General features: G+C 49.5%; 9 non-coding genes across 9 annotated transcripts; all 9 read right to left on the reverse strand.

The window, feature by feature from the left end:
- Positions 1-696: 696 nt before the first annotated feature.
- Trnaa-agc (transfer RNA alanine (anticodon AGC)) lies at positions 697-770 on the reverse strand. The gene has a single exon. It is a non-coding gene; the product is annotated as a tRNA-Ala (tRNA).
- A 1387-nt stretch (positions 771-2157) lies between these two features.
- Positions 2158-2231, reverse strand: Trnaa-agc (transfer RNA alanine (anticodon AGC)). The gene has a single exon. It is a non-coding gene; the product is annotated as a tRNA-Ala (tRNA).
- Positions 2232-5088: 2857 nt separating this feature from the next.
- Trnaa-agc (transfer RNA alanine (anticodon AGC)) lies at positions 5089-5162 on the reverse strand. The gene has a single exon. It is a non-coding gene; the product is annotated as a tRNA-Ala (tRNA).
- A 1386-nt stretch (positions 5163-6548) lies between these two features.
- On the reverse strand, positions 6549-6622 carry Trnaa-agc (transfer RNA alanine (anticodon AGC)). Its single transcript has one exon. It is a non-coding gene; the product is annotated as a tRNA-Ala (tRNA).
- Positions 6623-8019: 1397 nt separating this feature from the next.
- Positions 8020-8093, reverse strand: Trnaa-agc (transfer RNA alanine (anticodon AGC)). The gene has a single exon. It is a non-coding gene; the product is annotated as a tRNA-Ala (tRNA).
- Positions 8094-9490: 1397 nt separating this feature from the next.
- Positions 9491-9564, reverse strand: Trnaa-agc (transfer RNA alanine (anticodon AGC)). The gene has a single exon. It is a non-coding gene; the product is annotated as a tRNA-Ala (tRNA).
- Positions 9565-12421: 2857 nt separating this feature from the next.
- Trnaa-agc (transfer RNA alanine (anticodon AGC)) lies at positions 12422-12498 on the reverse strand. The gene has a single exon. It is a non-coding gene; the product is annotated as a tRNA-Ala (tRNA).
- Positions 12499-13880: 1382 nt separating this feature from the next.
- Positions 13881-13954, reverse strand: Trnaa-agc (transfer RNA alanine (anticodon AGC)). Its single transcript has one exon. It is a non-coding gene; the product is annotated as a tRNA-Ala (tRNA).
- Positions 13955-15351: 1397 nt separating this feature from the next.
- Positions 15352-15425, reverse strand: Trnaa-agc (transfer RNA alanine (anticodon AGC)). Its single transcript has one exon. It is a non-coding gene; the product is annotated as a tRNA-Ala (tRNA).
- Positions 15426-15803: the final 378 nt, after the last annotated feature.

Below are 15803 nucleotides of genomic sequence, written 5' to 3' on the forward strand. Positions count from 1 at the left end.
ATTGAAAGGGCGGTCACAAATTGGTCCATTTCACTCCTTGTCCACAATCACACAGCACCTGAGGTAACAAGCACATCTCGAGCCCCATTGTGCTCTCCATTGTTCATGCCAACTCAGTGCCTCGCTCTTTGCTACTGTGTAAAACTCTTGTCGTCCAACTGCAAAACACTGGGACACAACAAGTTTCCGCGTCCCCATTGCACTGATCGTACTACGAAACGCTCCCCAAACTTGGCAATCACCCATGCAGATGACTTTTCCGACTTTACACGACGCTCACGCTAGTGACAGCCTTATTTATAGTTCGACGTCGCGCCAAAGCGAATGAGCACATTTCGCCTACGGCTTAGGCCGCTCTTCTAGTGTGGCTGCTCTGTGTCTGCAGGCAGCGAGGGGCTGCAAGCTTCCTGTGTTCGCACCTATATCACCTGTGCTTCCTTGTCAGAGACAGACTATCGCAAAACATACAACTCACTCCATGAATTGATTGCTACGGCATCTGTTATCAGCAGTCACAACCAGCAACACCAGTAGCAGCCGACTGCACGCAAAGAATGGGAACGTGCAGAGGGATTTACGTGAAATCGGCGCAATTGTGGATGCTAATCGTTCGCTTGTATCTGCCTACACAACTCTGCCGGTTGGGAATTATTCCACTTGCATGGCAAGGTGCTCATGTAGGTGCGTTAAAAATTCTGGAGGCGCTGGGTATCGATCCCAGTACCTCTCGCACGCTAAGCGAGCGCTCTACCATCTGAGCTACGCCCACCCCCCCCAATAACTAGTAGTGCTACATACAGTCATATCAACGTCACAGACCCTTGCACTCCCATTATTCCGCAGACAAACACTACTCTCTATGTATCAGTGAGGGTGTCTTTCAGGTTTCGTGCATTCTGTATCGAATCGTAGTTGGCCACAATGAAAGTGGCACGCATAACGTCGAAAATAGAGTTCAGACACCGCTCTGAGTAAGACGAACGTGTTGTCCACCTCTAGACTTCAATGACGTTAAGCCGTGATACCTAAGACAGATCTGAACTCGATGACACCACGATAACAACCGGTCCCCACACTTACATCTTGCTCTCCTTATGACAGTATACATCGTATCAGTCTGTGACGTTGGTTTTGCAACTTCTTGCGTGCGTTTATGTTCGCCGCGACCAACACTTACCATGCACTGAACACAAAACATGGAGGAGCCGGGGCTTGAACCCGAGACCGTTCACACGCTAAGCGAACGATCTGCCAACTGAGCTACAGCTACATACACGACCAAGCCTGGCTATTCTCCATTCTTTGCGACTCTGATGTGCACGGACACGATGGTTGGTTGGTTTGTAGCGGCGAAGGTACCAGAATACAAAGGCGCGGACACGTTCATATACACAAGAGTTCCAAGTAGTTTCGATGCTCTGGTATTACGAATGCAAATTCCGTCTGTTTTGAACGTCTTAAATTGAAAGGGCGGTCACAAATTGGTCCATTTCACTCCCTGTCCACAATCACACAGCACCTGAGGTAACAAGCACATCTCGAGCCCCATTGTGCTCTCCATTGTTCATGCCAACTCAGTGCCTCGCTCTTTGCTACTGTGTAAAACTCTTGTCGTCCAACTGCAAAACACTGGGACACAACAAGTTTCCGCGTCCCCATTGCACTGATCGTACTACGAAACGCTCCCCAAACTTGGCAATCACCCATGCAAATGACTTTTCCGACTTTACACGACGCTCACGCTAGTGACAGCCTTATTTATAGTTCGACGTCGCGCCAAAGCGAATGAGCACATTTCGCCTACGGCTTAGGCCGCTCTTCTAGTGTGGCTGCTCTGTGTCTGCAGGCAGCGAGGGGCTGCAAGCTTCCTGTGTTCGCACCTATATCACCTGTGCTTCCTTGTCAGAGACAGACTATCGCAAAACATACAACTCACTCCATGAATTGATTACTACGGCATCTGTTATCAGCAGTCACAACCAGCAACACCAGTAGCAGCCGACTGCACGCAAAGAATGGGAACGTGCAGAGGGATTTACGTGAAATCGGCGCAATTGTGGATGCTAATCGTTCGCTTGTATCTGCCTACACACCTCTGCCGGTTGGGAATTATTCCACTTGCATGGCAAGGTGCTCATGTAGGTGCGTTAAAAATTCTGGAGGCGCTGGGTATCGATCCCAGTACCTCTCGCACGCTAAGCGAGCGCTCTACCATCTGAGCTACGCCCACCCTCCCGATAACTAGTAGTGCTACATACAGTCATATCAACGTCACAGACCCTTGCACTCCCATTATTCCGCAGACAAACACTACTCTCTATGTATCAGTGAGGGTGTCTTTCAGGTTTCGTGCATTCTGTATCGAATCGTAGTTGGCCACAATGAAAGTGGCACGCATAACGTCGAAAATAGAGTTCAGACACCGCTCTGAGTAAGACGAACGTGTTGTCCACCTCTAGACTTCAATGACGTTAAGCCGTGATACCTAAGACAGATCTGCACTCGATGACACCACGATAACAACCGGTCCCCACACTTACATCTTGCTCTCCTTATGACAGTATACATCGTATCAGTCTGTGACGTTGGTTTTGCAACTTCTTGCGTGCGTTTATGTTCGCCGCGACCAACACTTACCATGCACTGAACACAAAACATGGAGGAGCCGGGGCTTGAACCCGAGACCGTTCACACGCTAAGCGAACGATCTGCCAACTGAGCTACAGCTACACACACGACCAAGCCTGGCTATTCTCCATTCTTTGCGACTCTGATGTGCACGGACACGGTGGTTGGTTGGTTTGTAGCGGCGAAGGTACCAGAATACAAAGGCGCGGACACGTTCATATACACAAGAGTTCCAAGTAGTTTCGATGCTCTGGTATTACGAATGCAAATTCCGTCTGTTTTGAACGTCATAAATTGAAAGGGCGGTCACAAATTGGTCCATTTCACTCCTTGTCCACAATCACACAGCACCTGAGGTAACAAGCACATCTCGAGCCCCATTGTGCTCTCCATTGTTCATGCCAACTCAGTGCCTCGCTCTTTGCTACTGTGTAAAACTCTTGTCGTCCAACTGCAAAACACTGGGACACAACAAGTTTCCGCGTCCCCATTGCACTGATCGTACTACGAATCGCTCCCCAAACTTGGCAATTACCCATGCAGATGACTTTTCCGACTTTACACGACGCTCACGCTAGTGACAGCCTTATTTATAGTTCGACGTCGCGCCAAAGCGAATGAGCACATTTCGCCTACGGCTTAGGCCGCTCTTCTAGTGTGGCTGCTCTGTGTCTGCAGGCAGCGAGGGGCTGCAAGCTTCCTGTGTTCGCACCTATATCACCTGTGCTTCCTTGTCAGAGACAGACTATCGCAAAACATACAACTCACTCCATGAATTGATTGCTACGGCATCTGTTATCAGCAGTCACAACCAGCAACACCAGTAGCAGCCGACTGCACGCAAAGAATGGGAACGTGCAGAGGGATTTACGTGAAATCGGCGCAATTGTGGATGCTAATCGTTCGCTTGTATCTGCCTACACACCTCTGCCGGTTGGGAATTATTCCACTTGCATGGCAAGGTGCTCATGTAGGTGCGTTAAAAATTCTGGAGGCGCTGGGTATCGATCCCAGTACCTCTCGCACGCTAAGCGAGCGCTCTACCATCCGAGCTACGCCCACCCCCCCGATAACTAGTAGTGCTACATACAGTCATATCAACGTCACAGACCCTTGCACTCCCATTATTCCGCAGACAAACACTACTCTCTATGTATCAGTGAGGGTGTCTTTCAGGTTTCGTGCATTCTGTATCGAATCGTAGTTGGCCACAATGAAAGTGGCACGCATAACGTCGAAAATAGAGTTCAGACACCGCTCTGAGTAAGACGAACGTGTTGTCCACCTCTAGACTTCAATGACGTTAAGCCGTGATACCTAAGACAGATCTGCACTCGATGACACCACGATAACAGCCGGTCCCCACACTTACATCTTGCTCTCCTTATGACAGTATACATCGTATCAGTCTGTGACGCTGGTTTTGCAACTTCTTGCGTGCGTTTATGTTCGCCGCGACCAACACTTACCATGCACTGAACACAAAACATGGAGGAGCCGGGGCTTGAACCCGAGACCGTTCACACGCTAAGCGAACGATCTGCCAACTGAGCTACAGCTACACACACGACCAAGCCTGGCTATTCTCCATTCTTTGCGACTCTGATGTGCACGGACACGATGGTTGGTTGGTTTGTAGCGGCGAAGGTACCAGAATACAAAGGCGCGGACACGTTCATATACACAAGAGTTCCAAGTAGTTTCGATGCTCTGGTATTACGAATGCAAATTCCGTCTGTTTTGAACGTCTTAAATTGAAAGGGCGGTCACAAATTGGTCCATTTCACTCCTTGTCCACAATCACACAGCACCTGAGGTAACAAGCACATCTCGAGCCCCATTGTGCTCTCCATTGTTCATGCCAACTCAGTGCCTCGCTCTTTGCTACTGTGTAAAACTCTTGTCGTCCAACTGCAAAACACTGGGACACAACAAGTTTCCGCGTCCCCATTGCACTGATCGTACTACGAATCGCTCCCCAAACTTGGCAATTACCCATGCAGATGACTTTTCCGACTTTACACGACGCTCACGCAACGCTCACGCTAGTGACAGCCTTATTTATAGTTCGACGTCGCGCCAAAGCGAATGAGCACATTTCGCCTACGGCTTAGGCCGCTCTTCTAGTGTGGCTGCTCTGTGTCTGCAGGCAGCGAGGGGCTGCAAGCTTCCTGTGTTCGCACCTATATCACCTGTGCTTACTTGTCCGAGACAGACTATTGCAAAACATACAACTCACTCCATGAATTGATTGCTACGGCATCTGTTATCAGCAGTCACAACCAGCAACACCAGTAGCAGCCGACTGCACGCAAAGAATGGGAACGTGCAGAGGGATTTACGTGAAATCGGCGCAATTGTGGATGCTAATCGTTCGCTTGTATCTGCCTACACACCTCTGCCGGTTGGGAATTATTCCACTTGTATGGCAAGGTGCTCATGTAGGTGCGTTAAAAATTCTGGAGGCGCTGGGTATCGATCCCAGTACCTCTCGCACGCTAAGCGAGCGCTCTACCATCTGAGCTACGCCCACCCCCCCGATAACTAGTAGTGCTACATACAGTCATATCAACGTCACAGACCCTTGCACTCCCATTATTCCGCAGACAAACACTACTCTCTATGTATCAGTGAGGGTGTCTTTCAGGTTTCGTGCATTCTGTATCGAATCGTAGTTGGCCACAATGAAAGTGGCACGCATAACGTCGAAAATAGAGTTCAGACACCGCTCTGAGTAAGACGAACGTGTTGTCCACCTCTAGACTTCAATGACGTTAAGCCGTGATACCTAAGACAGATCTGCACTCGATGACACCACGATAACAGCCGGTCCCCACACTTACATCTTGCTCTCCTTATGACAGTATACATCGTATCAGTCTGTGACGCTGGTTTTGCAACTTCTTGCGTGCGTTTATGTTCGCCGCAACCAACACTTACCATGCACTGAACACAAAACATGGAGGAGCCGGGGCTTGAACCCGAGACCGTTCACACGCTAAGCGAACGATCTGCCAACTGAGCTACAGCTACACACACGACCAAGCCTGGCTATTCTCCATTCTTTGCGACTCTGATGTGCACGGACACGATGGTTGGTTGGTTTGTAGCGGCGAAGGTACCAGAATACAAAGGCGCGGACACGTTCATATACACAAGAGTTCCAAGTAGTTTCGATGCTCTGGTATTACGAATGCAAATTCCGTCTGTTTTGAACGTCTTAAATTGAAAGGGCGGTCACAAATTGGTCCATTTCACTCCTTGTCCACAATCACACAGCACCTGAGGTAACAAGCACATCTCGAGCCCCATTGTGCTCTCCATTGTTCATGCCAACTCAGTGCCTCGCTCTTTGCTACTGTGTAAAACTCTTGTCGTCCAACTGCAAAACACTGGGACACAACAAGTTTCCGCGTCCCCATTGCACTGATCGTACTACGAAACGCTCCCCAAACTTGGCAATCACCCATGCAGATGACTTTTCCGACTTTACACGACGCTCACGCTAGTGACAGCCTTATTTATAGTTCGACGTCGCGCCAAAGCGAATGAGCACATTTCGCCTACGGCTTAGGCCGCTCTTCTAGTGTGGCTGCTCTGTGTCTGCAGGCAGCGAGGGGCTGCAAGCTTCCTGTGTTCGCACCTATATCACCTGTGCTTCCTTGTCAGAGACAGACTATTGCAAAACATACAACTCACTCCATGAATTGATTGCTACGGCATGTGTTATCAGCAGTCACAACCAGCAACACCAGTAGCAGCCGACTGCACGCAAAGAATGGGAACGTGCAGAGGGATTTACGTGAAATCGGCGCAATTGTGGATGCTAATCGTTCGCTTGTATCTGCCTACACACCTCTGCCGGTTGGGAATTATTCCACTTGCATGGCAAGGTGCTCATGTAGGTGCGTTAAAAATTCTGGAGGCGCTGGGTATCGATCCCAGTACCTCTCGCACGCTAAGCGAGCGCTCTACCATCTGAGCTACGCCCACCCCCCCGATAACTAGTAGTGCTACATACAGTCATATCAACGTCACAGACCCTTGCACTCCCATTATTCCGCAGACAAACACTACTCTCTATGTATCAGTGAGGGTGTCTTTCAGGTTTCGTGCATTCTGTATCGAATCGTAGTTGGCCACAATGAAAGTGGCACGCATAACGTCGAAAATAGAGTTCAGACACCGCTCTGAGTAAGACGAACGTGTTATCCACCTCTAGACTTCAATGACGTTAAGCCGTGATACCTAAGACAGATCTGCACTCGATGACACCACGATAACAGCCGGTCCCCACACTTACATCTTGCTCTCCTTATGACAGTATACATCGTATCAGTCTGTGACGCTGGTTTTGCAACTTCTTGCGTGCGTTTATGTTCGCCGCGACCAACACTTACCATGCACTGAACACAAAACATGGAGGAGCCGGGGCTTGAACCCGAGACCGTTCACACGCTAAGCGAACGATCTGCCAACTGAGCTACAGCTACACACACGACCAAGCCTGGCTATTCTCCATTCTTTGCGACTCTGATGTGCACGGACACGATGGTTGGTTGGTTTGTAGCGGCGAAGGTACCAGAATACAAAGGCGCGGACACGTTCATATACACAAGAGTTCCAAGTAGTTTCGATGCTCTGGTATTACGAATGCAAATTCCGTCTGTTTTGAACGTCTTAAATTGAAAGGGCGGTCACAAATTGGTCCATTTCACTCCTTGTCCACAATCACACAGCACCTGAGGTAACAAGCACATCTCGAGCCCCATTGTGCTCTCCATTGTTCATGCCAACTCAGTGCCTCGCTCTTTGCTACTGTGTAAAACTCTTGTCGTCCAACTGCAAAACACTGGGACACAACAAGTTTCCGCGTCCCCATTGCACTGATCGTACTACGAATCGCTCCCCAAACTTGGCAATTACCCATGCAGATGACTTTTCCGACTTTACACGACGCTCACGCAACGCTCACGCTAGTGACAGCCTTATTTATAGTTCGACGTCGCGCCAAAGCGAATGAGCACATTTCGCCTACGGCTTAGGCCGCTCTTCTAGTGTGGCTGCTCTGTGTCTGCAGGCAGCGAGGGGCTGCAAGCTTCCTGTGTTCGCACCTATATCACCTGTGCTTCCTTGTCAGAGACAGACTATCGCAAAACATACAACTCACTCCATTAATTGATTGCTACGGCATCTGTTATCAGCAGTCACAACCAGCAACACCAGTAGCAGCCGACTGCACGCAAAGAATGGGAACGTGCAGAGGGATTTACGTGAAATCGGCGCAATTGTGGATGCTAATCGTTCGCTTGTATCTGCCTACACACCTCTGCCGGTTGGGAATTATTCCACTTGCATGGCAAGGTGCTCATGTAGGTGCGTTAAAAATTCTGGAGGCGCTGGGTATCGATCCCAGTACCTCTCGCACGCTAAGCGAGCGCTCTACCATCTGAGCTACGCCCACCCCCCCGATAACTAGTAGTGCTACATACAGTCATATCAACGTCACAGACCCTTGCACTCCCATTATTCCGCAGACAAACACTACTCTCTATGTATCAGTGAGGGTGTCTTTCAGGTTTCGTGCATTCTGTATCGAATCGTAGTTGGCCACAATGAAAGTGGCACGCATAACGTCGAAAATAGAGTTCAGACACCGCTCTGAGTAAGACGAACGTGTTGTCCACCTCTAGACTTCAATGACGTTAAGCCGTGATACCTAAGACAGATCTGCACTCGATGACACCACGATAACAGCCGGTCCCCACACTTACATCTTGCTCTCCTTATGACAGTATACATCGTATCAGTCTGTGACGCTGGTTTTGCAACTTCTTGCGTGCGTTTATGTTCGCCGCGACCAACACTTACCATGCACTGAACACAAAACATGGAGGAGCCGGGGCTTGAACCCGAGACCGTTCACACGCTAAGCGAACGATCTGCCAACTGAGCTACAGCTACACACACGACCAAGCCTGGCTATTCTCCATTCTTTGCGACTCTGATGTGCACGGACACGATGGTTGGTTGGTTTGTAGCGGCGAAGGTACCAGAATACAAAGGCGCGGACACGTTCATATACACAAGAGTTCCAAGTAGTTTCGATGCTCTGGTATTACGAATGCAAATTCCGTCTGTTTTGAACGTCTTAAATTGAAAGGGCGGTCACAAATTGGTCCATTTCACTCCTTGTCCACAATCACACAGCACCTGAGGTAACAAGCACATCTCGAGCCCCATTGTGCTCTCCATTGTTCATGCCAACTCAGTGCCTCGCTCTTTGCTACTGTGTAAAACTCTTGTCGTCCAACTGCAAAACACTGGGACACAACAAGTTTCCGCGTCCCCATTGCACTGATCGTACTACGAAACGCTCCCCAAACTTGGCAATTACCCATGCAGATGACTTTTCCGACTTTACACGACGCTCACGCAACGTTCACGCTAGTGACAGCCTTATTTATAGTTCGACGTCGCGCCAAAGCGAATGAGCACATTTCGCCTACGGCTTAGGCCGCTCTTCTAGTGTGGCTGCTCTGTGTCTGCAGGCAGAGAGGGGCTGCAAGCTTCCTGTGTTCGCACCTATATCACCTGTGCTTCCTTGTCAGAGACAGACTATCGCAAAACATACAACTCACTCCATTAATTGATTGCTACGGCATCTGTTATCAGCAGTCACAACCAGCAACACCAGTAGCAGCCGACTGCACGCAAAGAATGGGAACGTGCAGAGGGATTTACGTGAAATCGGCGCAATTGTGGATGCTAATCGTTCGCTTGTATCTGCCTACACACCTCTGCCGGTTGGGAATTATTCCACTTGCATGGCAAGGTGCTCATGTAGGTGCGTTAAAAATTCTGGAGGCGCTGGGTATCGATCCCAGTACCTCTCGCACGCTAAGCGAGCGCTCTACCATCTGAGCTACGCCCACCCCCCCGATAACTAGTAGTGCTACATACAGTCATATCAACGTCACAGACCCTTGCACTCCCATTATTCCGCAGACAAACACTACTCTCTATGTATCAGTGAGGGTGTCTTTCAGGTTTCGTGCATTCTGTATCGAATCGTAGTTGGCCACAATGAAAGTGGCACGCATAACGTCGAAAATAGAGTTCAGACACCGCTCTGAGTAAGACGAACGTGTTGTCCACCTCTAGACTTCAATGACGTTAAGCCGTGATACCTAAGACAGATCTGCACTCGATGACACCACGATAACAGCCGGTCCCCACACTTACATCTTGCTCTCCTTATGACAGTATACATCGTATCAGTCTGTGACGCTGGTTTTGCAACTTCTTGCGTGCGTTTATGTTCGCCGCGACCAACACTTACCATGCACTGAACACAAAACATGGAGGAGCCGGGGCTTGAACCCGAGACCGTTCACACGCTAAGCGAACGATCTGCCAACTGAGCTACAGCTACACACACGACCAAGCCTGGCTATTCTCCATTCTTTGCGACTCTGATGTGCACGGACACGATGGTTGGTTGGTTTGTAGCGGCGAAGGTACCAGAATACAAAGGCGCGGACACGTTCATATACACAAGAGTTCCAAGTAGTTTCGATGCTCTGGTATTACGAATGCAAATTCCGTCTGTTTTGAACGTCTTAAATTGAAAGGGCGGTCACAAATTGGTCCATTTCACTCCTTGTCCACAATCACACAGCACCTGAGGTAACAAGCACATCTCGAGCCCCATTGTGCTCTCCATTGTTCATGCCAACTCAGTGCCTCGCTCTTTGCTACTGTGTAAAACTCTTGTCGTCCAACTGCAAAACACTGGGACACAACAAGTTTCCGCGTCCCCATTGCACTGATCGTACTACGAAACGCTCCCCAAACTTGGCAATTACCCATGCAGATGACTTTTCCGACTTTACACGACGCTCACGCAACGTTCACGCTAGTGACAGCCTTATTTATAGTTCGACGTCGCGCCAAAGCGAATGAGCACATTTCGCCTACGGCTTAGGCCGCTCTTCTAGTGTGGCTGCTCTGTGTCTGCAGGCAGCGAGGGGCTGCAAGCTTCCTGTGTTCGCACCTATATCACCTGTGCTTCCTTGTCAGAGACAGACTATCGCAAAACATACAACTCACTCCATTAATTGATTGCTACGGCATCTGTTATCAGCAGTCACAACCAGCAACACCAGTAGCAGCCGACTGCACGCAAAGAATGGGAACGTGCAGAGGGATTTACGTGAAATCGGCGCAATTGTGGATGCTAATCGTTCGCTTGTATCTGCCTACACACCTCTGCCGGTTGGGAATTATTCCACTTGCATGGCAAGGTGCTCATGTAGGTGCGTTAAAAATTCTGGAGGCGCTGGGTATCGATCCCAGTACCTCTCGCACGCTAAGCGAGCGCTCTACAATCTGAGCTACGCCCACCCCCCCGATAACTAGTAGTGCTACATACAGTCATATCAACGTCACAGACCCTTGCACTCCCATTATTCCGCAGACAAACACTACTCTCTATGTATCAGTGAGGGTGTCTTTCAGGTTTCGTGCATTCTGTATCGAATCGTAGTTGGCCACAATGAAAGTGGCACGCATAACGTCGAAAATAGAGTTCAGACACCGCTCTGAGTAAGACGAACGTGTTGTCCACCTCTAGACTTCAATGACGTTAAGCCGTGATACCTAAGACAGATCTGCACTCGATGACACCACGATAACAGCCGGTCCCCACACTTACATCTTGCTCTCCTTATGACAGTATACATCGTATCAGTCTGTGACGCTGGTTTTGCAACTTCTTGCGTGCGTTTATGTTCGCCGCGACCAACACTTACCATGCACTGAACACAAAACATGGAGGAGCCGGGGCTTGAACCCGAGACCGTTCACACGCTAAGCGAACGATCTGCCAACTGAGCTACAGCTACACACACGACCAAGCCTGGCTATTCTCCATTCTTTGCGACTCTGATGTGCACGGACACGATGGTTGGTTGGTTTGTAGCGGCGAAGGTACCAGAATACAAAGGCGCGGACACGTTCATATACACAAGAGTTCCAAGTAGTTTCGATGCTCTGGTATTACGAATGCAAATTCCGTCTGTTTTGGACGTCTTAAATTGAAAGGGCGGTCACAAATTGGTCCATTTCACTCCTTGTCCACAATCACACAGCACCTGAGGTAACAAGCACATCTCGAGCCCCATTGTGCTCTCCATTGTTCATGCCAACTCAGTGCCTCGCTCTTTGCTACTGTGTAAAACTCTTGTCGTCCAACTGCAAAACACTGGGACACAACAAGTTTCCGCGTCCCCATTGCACTGATCGTACTACGAAACGCTCCCCAAACTTGGCAATCACCCATGCAGATGACTTTTCCGACTTTACACGACGCTCACGCTAGTGACAGCCTTATTTATAGTTCGACGTCGCGCCAAAGCGAATGAGCACATTTCGCCTACGGCTTAGGCCGCTCTTCTAGTGTGGCTGCTCTGTGTCTGCAGGCAGCGAGGGGCTGCAAGCTTCCTGTGTTCGCACCTATATCACCTGTGCTTCCTTGTCAGAGACCGACTATTGCAAAACATACAACTCACTCCATGAATTGATTGCTACGGCATGTGTTATCAGCAGTCACAACCAGCAACACCAGTAGCAGCCGACTGCACGCAAAGAATGGGAACGTGCAGAGGGATTTACGTGAAATCGGCGCAATTGTGGATGCTAATCGTTCGCTTGTATCTGCCTACACACCTCTGCCGGTTGGGAATTATTCCACTTGCATGGCAAGGTGCTCATGTAGGTGCGTTAAAAATTCTGGAGGCGCTGGGTATCGATCCCAGTACCTCTCGCACGCTAAGCGAGCGCTCTACCATCTGAGCTACGCCCAACCCCCGATAACTAGTAGTGCTACATACAGTCATATCAACGTCACAGACCCTTGCACTCCCATTATTCCGCAGACAAACACTACTCTCTATGTATCAGTGAGGGTGTCTTTCAGGTTTCGTGCATTCTGTATCGAATCGTAGTTGGCCACAATGAAAGTGGCACGCATAACGTCGAAAATAGAGTTCAGACACCGCTCTGAGTAAGACGAACGTGTTGTCCACCTCTAGACTTCAATGACGTTAAGCCGTGATACCTAAGACAGATCTGCACTCGATGACACCACGATAACAGCCGGTCCCCACACTTACATCTTGCTCTCCTTATGACAGTATACATCGTATCAGTCTGTGACGCTGGTTTTGCAACTTCTTGCGTGCGTTTATGTTCGCCGCGACCAACACTTACCATGCACTGAACACAAAACATGGAGGAGCCGGGGCTTGAAACCGAGACCGTTCACACGCTAAGCGAACGATCTGCCAACTGAGCTACAGCTACACACACGACCAAGCCTGGCTATTCTCCATTCTTTGCGACTCTGATGTGCACGGACACGATGGTTGGTTGGTTTGTAGCGGCGAAGGTACCAGAATACAAAGGCGCGGACACGTTCATATACACAAGAGTTCCAAGTAGTTTCGATGCTCTGGTATTACGAATGCAAATTCCGTCTGTTTTGGACGTCTTAAATTGAAAGGGCGGTCACAAATTGGTCCATTTCACTCCTTGTCCACAATCACACAGCACCTGAGGTAACAAGCACATCTCGAGCCCCATTGTGCTCTCCATTGTTCATGCCAACTCAGTGCCTCGCTCTTTGCTACTGTGTAAAACTCTTGTCGTCCAACTGCAAAACACTGGGACACAACAAGTTTCCGCGTCCCCATTGCACTGATCGTACTACGAAACGCTCCCCAAACTTGGCAATCACCCATGCAGATGACTTTTCCGACTTTACACGACGCTCACGCTAGTGACAGCCTTATTTATAGTTCGACGTCGCGCCAAAGCGAATGAGCACATTTCGCCTACGGCTTAGGCCGCTCTTCTAGTGTGGCTGCTCTGTGTCTGCAGGCAGCGAGGGGCTGCAAGCTTCCTGTGTTCGCACCTATATCACCTGTGCTTCCTTGTCAGAGACAGACTATCGCAAAACATACAACTCACTCCATGAATTGATTGCTACGGCATCTGTTATCAGCAGTCACAACCAGCAACACCAGTAGCAGCCGACTGCACGCAAAGAATGGGAACGTGCAGAGGGATTTACGTGAAATCGGCGCAATTGTGGATGCTAATCGTTCGCTTGTATCTGCCTACACACCTCTGCCGGTTGGGAATTATTCCACTTGCATGGCAAGGTGCTCATGTAGGTGCGTTAAAAATTCTGGAGGCGCTGGGTATCGATCCCAGTACCTCTCGCACGCTAAGCGAGCGCTCTACCATCTGAGCTACGCCCACCCCCCCGATAACTAGTAGTGCTACATACAGTCATATCAACGTCACAGACCCTTGCACTCCCATTATTCCGCAGACAAACACTACTCTCTATGTATCAGTGAGGGTGTCTTTCAGGTTTCGTGCATTCTGTATCGAATCGTAGTTGGCCACAATGAAAGTGGCACGCATAACGTCGAAAATAGAGTTCAGACACCGCTCTGAGTAAGACGAACGTGTTGTCCACCTCTAGACTTCAATGACGTTAAGCCGTGATACCTAAGACAGATCTGCACTCGATGACACCACGATAACAGCCGGTCCCCACACTTACATCTTGCTCTCCTTATGACAGTATACATCGTATCAGTCTGTGACGCTGGTTTTGCAACTTCTTGCGTGCGTTTATGTTCGCCGCGACCAACACTTACCATGCACTGAACACAAAACATGGAGGAGCCGGGGCTTGAACCCGAGACCGTTCACACGCTAAGCGAACGATCTGCCAACTGAGCTACAGCTACACACACGACCAAGCCTGGCTATTCTCCATTCTTTGCGACTCTGATGTGCACGGACACGATGGTTGGTTGGTTTGTAGCGGCGAAGGTACCAGAATACAAAGGCGCGGACACGTTCATATACACAAGAGTTCCAAGTAGTTTCGATGCTCTGGTATTACGAATGCAAATTCCGTCTGTTTTGAACGTCTTAAATTGAAAGGGCGGTCACAAATTGGTCCATTTCACTCCTTGTCCACAATCACACAGCACCTGAGGTAACAAGCACATCTCGAGCCCCATTGTGCTCTCCATTGTTCATGCCAACTCAGTGCCTCGCTCTTTGCTACTGTGTAAAACTCTTGTCGTCCAACTGCAAAACACTGGGACACAACAAGTTTCCGCGTCCCCATTGCACTGATCGTACTACGAATCGCTCCCCAAACTTGGCAATTACCCATGCAGATGACTTTTCCGACTTTACACGACGCTCACGCAACGCTCACGCTAGTGACAGCCTTATTTATAGTTCGACGTCGCGCCAAAGCGAATGAGCACATTTCGCCTACGGCTTAGGCCGCTCTTCTAGTGTGGCTGCTCTGTGTCTGCAGGCAGCGAGGGGCTGCAAGCTTCCTGTGTTCGCACCTGTATCACCTGTGCTTCCTTGTCAGAGACAGACTATCGCAAAACATACAACTCACTCCATTAATTGATTGCTACGGCATCTGTTATCAGCAGTCACAACCAGCAACACCAGTAGCAGCCGACTGCACGCAAAGAATGGGAACGTGCAGAGGGATTTACGTGAAATCGGCGCAATTGTGGATGCTAATCGTTCGCTTGTATCTGCCTACACACCTCTGCCGGTTGGGAATTATTCCACTTGCATGGCAAGGTGCTCATGTAGGTGCGTTAAAAATTCTGGAGGCGCTGGGTATCGATCCCAGTACCTCTCGCACGCTAAGCGAGCGCTCTACCATCTGAGCTACGCCCACCCCCCCGATAACTAGTAGTGCTACATACAGTCATATCAACGTCACAGACCCTTGCACTCCCATTATTCCGCAGACAAACACTACTCTCTATGTATCAGTGAGGGTGTCTTTCAGGTTTCGTGCATTCTGTATCGAATCGTAGTTGGCCACAATGAAAGTGGCACGCATAACGTCGAAAATAGAGTTCAGACACCGCTCTGAGTAAGACGAACGTGTTGTCCACCTCTAGACTTCAATGACGTTAAGCCGTGATACCTAAGACAGATCTGCACTCGATGACACCACGATAACAGCCGGTCCCCACACTTACATCTTGCTCTCCTTATGACAGTATACATCGTATCAGTCTGTGACGCTGGTTTTGCAACTTCTTGCGTGC

This window comes from Schistocerca gregaria, chromosome 11, assembly GCF_023897955.1.
Source record: "Schistocerca gregaria isolate iqSchGreg1 chromosome 11, iqSchGreg1.2, whole genome shotgun sequence".
Classification (NCBI taxonomy): Eukaryota; Metazoa; Arthropoda; class Insecta; order Orthoptera; family Acrididae; genus Schistocerca; species Schistocerca gregaria.